The sequence below is a fragment of the Zeugodacus cucurbitae genome, chromosome Y (genome assembly GCF_028554725.1).
Source record: "Zeugodacus cucurbitae isolate PBARC_wt_2022May chromosome Y, idZeuCucr1.2, whole genome shotgun sequence".
NCBI classification, from domain to species: domain Eukaryota; kingdom Metazoa; phylum Arthropoda; class Insecta; order Diptera; family Tephritidae; genus Zeugodacus; species Zeugodacus cucurbitae.
This window is the reverse complement of record NC_071673.1, coordinates 1984434-1988114: the sequence shown is the minus strand read 5'-3', so window position 1 is coordinate 1988114 and position 3681 is coordinate 1984434.

Here is a 3681-nt window from a genome sequence, read left to right as displayed (position 1 = left end):
TGTAAAATAAATATCGACAAATATAACCATATAATGATTTATTTATATTTATGATTATTGTTTACTTTCTTGTAGAACCCTATATAAAATTGATTCAAAAATTAATAACTTTACATCTGTATATTTATTATGTTCACTGTTAAATAAATATCGACAGATAGACCTTATATCTCATCCATTGACATTGACAAATAGAGCAATATCATATTTACTTAAAATCTTTTTTTTTACATTTTCTCATATATTTGTTTGATGTTAACCTTCCTGTAAATTCACTTTCGATACAATATATATATATTGAATTAACTTATACATTCACAAATATAACAATGTAGCATACATACTCACAATAACTAATTATGCAGTTTCTCAGATTTATATATATGATTATTGTTCACATTTTCTCAGGTATATGTTTGAAGTTCACCTTCCTGTATATGCTCAATATCATTAATTATGCATTTTCTTAGATTTATGTATAAAGTTCACGTTCTTGTAAAATAAATATCGACAAACAGAACCATGCATTAGAATTAAATAAAATCAAAAAATAAAATCAAATAGAAAAATATAGCATATTTACTCAAAATAATTAAAATAAAATAATAAATGTAAAACGAAAATGTATTCTCAGATTTATATTTAGATTTCAACTTCTTCAAAATATAGCATACTTACTCAAAATAACTAACATCAAAAACGTTATGTCATCGAAATCATTAATTATCCAGTTTCTCAGATTTATGTATAAAGTTCAAATTCCTGTTAAATAAATATCGACATATAGAACCTTATATAACATATATTGACATTGACAAATAGAACAATAGCATACTTACTTAAAATCTTTTAATTTACATTTCCTCAGATTTATGTTTGATGTTCACCTTCCTGTAAATTCACTTTCGATACAATATATATATATTCAATTAACTTATACATTCACAAATAGAACAATATAGCATACATACTCACAATAACTAATTATGCAGTTTCTCAGATTTATATTTATAATTATTGTTCACTTTCTTGTTCATATTTGTATAAATTGTAAATTGACAAATAGAACTATGTACCATATTTATTCAAAATAATTAATTATTATTTTTCTCATATTTAAGTTAACCTTCTTGTATATAGGTAACATATTTATAAAAATCAATAATTTTATATTTGCTCAGGTTTATATTTAAAGGACACTTTCTTGTATATTTTACATTGACAAATATAAAAATATAGCATATTTACTCAAAATAATTAAAATACAATAATAAAGCAAATGTATTATCAGATTTATATTTAGAGTTCAACTTCTTCAAAATATAGCATACTTACTCAAAATAACAAACATCAAAAACGTTATTTCATCGAAATCATTAATTATCCAGTTTATCAGATTTATGTATAAACTTCACATTCCTGTTAAATAAATATCGATAAATAGAACCTTATATCACATCTTTTCAAAATTATTACCTAATAATAACTAATTATGAAGTTTCTTATATTTAATTAATTAAAATTACTGCATTTAGATCTCTACATGTTTATGATTATTGTTTACTTTCTTGTAGAACCATATTTAAAATTTATCCAAAAATTAATAACTTTACATCTCCATATATATTATGTTCACATTCCTGTTAAATAAATATCGACAAATAGAATCTTATATCACATCTATTCAAAATTATTACCAAATAATAACTAATTATGCAATTTCTTATATTTAATTAATTAAAATTATTGCATTTAGATTTCAACATGTTTATGATTATTGTTTACTTTCCTGTAGAACCATATATAAAATTTATTCAAAAATTAATAACTTTACATCTGTATATATATTACTAGCGTTACCCGGCGCGCTTCTCTACGCAAAAAATTGATTGCTTAAAAGATTTGATTTCTTAACACAATAATGAAAAAGAAAAGCAATGTTCAATTTAATACAATTGTATACACAACATTTTTTGTTTTATTTTGTGGTGCATAAATAAACAAATTTTTCGTGGCTCCAACTCACGAACATGCAACGTACAGTTGACCGTGAAAAAAGCAAGCTTCCGCTAAATTAACTCCACACACCTGGAGCGTTTGCCCTTGGGCTTTGTTGACGGTCATAGCAAAAGATAGCCGAACAGGAAATTGAAGACGTTTAAATTCGAATGACATGTCCGTTGGTATTAATGGGATGCGCGGTATTAGTACAATTTCAACTTTTGCTTTGCCAGTGAGAATTGTTGCTTGAATTAAATTTGGCATCAATTTCTTCACTGAAAGTCTCGTCCCATTACAAAGTTTCGGTGCATTAAGATTTCGAAGAAGTATAATCGATGAACCACCTTTCAAATTCAAATTATGCGGTGGCATGCCTGGTGGTTCCAAAGAATTTAAAAATTCAACCGGATAATTGACTGCGTCTTCATCATTCATAGCAGTATCAATGGATTTATACGTTTGCGAATTACCTGGCAATTTTTCCTGGATGTGGAAATTGATTTCATTGACATTGACATTTTTTGGTGCTAAAATTGCACTTAAAATCATTTATTTTACATTTCCTCAAATTTATGTTTGAAGTTCACGTTCCTGCAAATTCACTTTCGATACTATATAACTTATACATTCACAAATAGAACAACAGAGCAAACGTAGTCACAATAACTAATTATGCAGTTTCTCAGATTTATATTTATGATTATTGTTCACTTTCTTGTAGAACCATATATTCAACTTATTCTAAAATTAATAACTTTAGATTTGTATATATATTATGTTTAAGGTTCACTTTCTTGTAAATTATACATTGCCAAATATAACAATAGCATATTTACTTAAAATCTTCAATTTCACATTTTCTCAGGTATATGTTTGAAGTTCACCTTCCTGTATATGCTCAATGTCATTAATTATGCATTTTCTTAGATTTATGTATAAAGTTCACGTTCTTGTAAAATAAATATCGACAAACAGAACCATGCATTAGAATTAAATAAAATCAAATAGAAAAATATAGCATATTTACTCAAAATAATTAAAATAAAATAATAAATGTAAAACGAAAATGTATTCTCAGATTTATATTTAGATTTCAACTTCTTCAAAATATAGCATACTTACTCAAAATAACTAACATCAAAAACGTTATGTCATCGAAATCATTAATTATCCAGTTTCTCAGATTTATGTATAAAGTTCAAATTCCTGTTAAATAAATATCGACATATAGAACCTTATATAACATATATTGACATTGACAAATAGAACAATAGCATACTTACTTAAAATCTTTTAATTTACATTTCCTCAGATTTATGTTTGATGTTCACCTTCCTGTAAATTCACTTTCGATACAATATATATATATTCAATTAACTTATACATTCACAAATAGAACAATATAGCATACATACTCACAATAACTAATTATGCAGTTTCTCAGATTTATATTTATAATTATTGTTCACTTTCTTGTAGAACCATATATAAAATTTCACTTCCTTGTAATTTATACAATGACAAATACAACAATATAGCTGATTTATTAATTTCATTAAGTATTTCTTGTAAAATGAATATTGACAAACAGAACCATCTGTTAAAATTATATAAAATCAAACATTTTACATCTGTTGATGTTTATGTTATAGTTCACTTTCTTCTAAATTATACATTGCC